Raw genomic sequence first — 252 nt, forward strand, 5'->3', positions numbered from 1 at the left:
AAGGCTGTTAAATGTAAGTTATTAAATTTCTCGTTGTCCAATTTATATCCCATCATTAAATTTCTACTAATTCTTAATTTCATTAATATGTATTCATTCCGTTTCCCTCTCACTCACATTCTCTTTCTATCCCTATCTATCTATCTAGCTATCCATCTATCCATTTATCTATCTATCTATCCCTTTGTCTCTGTCTATGTACGTATGTGTGTGTATGTGTGTGTGTGTATATATATATATATATATATATAT

General features: G+C 29.0%; 1 long non-coding RNA gene across 1 annotated transcript in view; it reads right to left on the minus strand.

Annotated features, from left to right (window-relative positions):
• Positions 1 to 252, minus strand: part of LOC128247844 (uncharacterized) — an 18,835-nt gene that overhangs the window by 1,180 nt on the left and 17,403 nt on the right. The gene's annotated exons all lie outside the window — the stretch shown is intronic.

This window comes from Octopus bimaculoides, chromosome 5 (assembly GCF_001194135.2).
Source record: "Octopus bimaculoides isolate UCB-OBI-ISO-001 chromosome 5, ASM119413v2, whole genome shotgun sequence".
Lineage (NCBI taxonomy): Eukaryota > Metazoa > Mollusca > Cephalopoda > Octopoda > Octopodidae > Octopus > Octopus bimaculoides.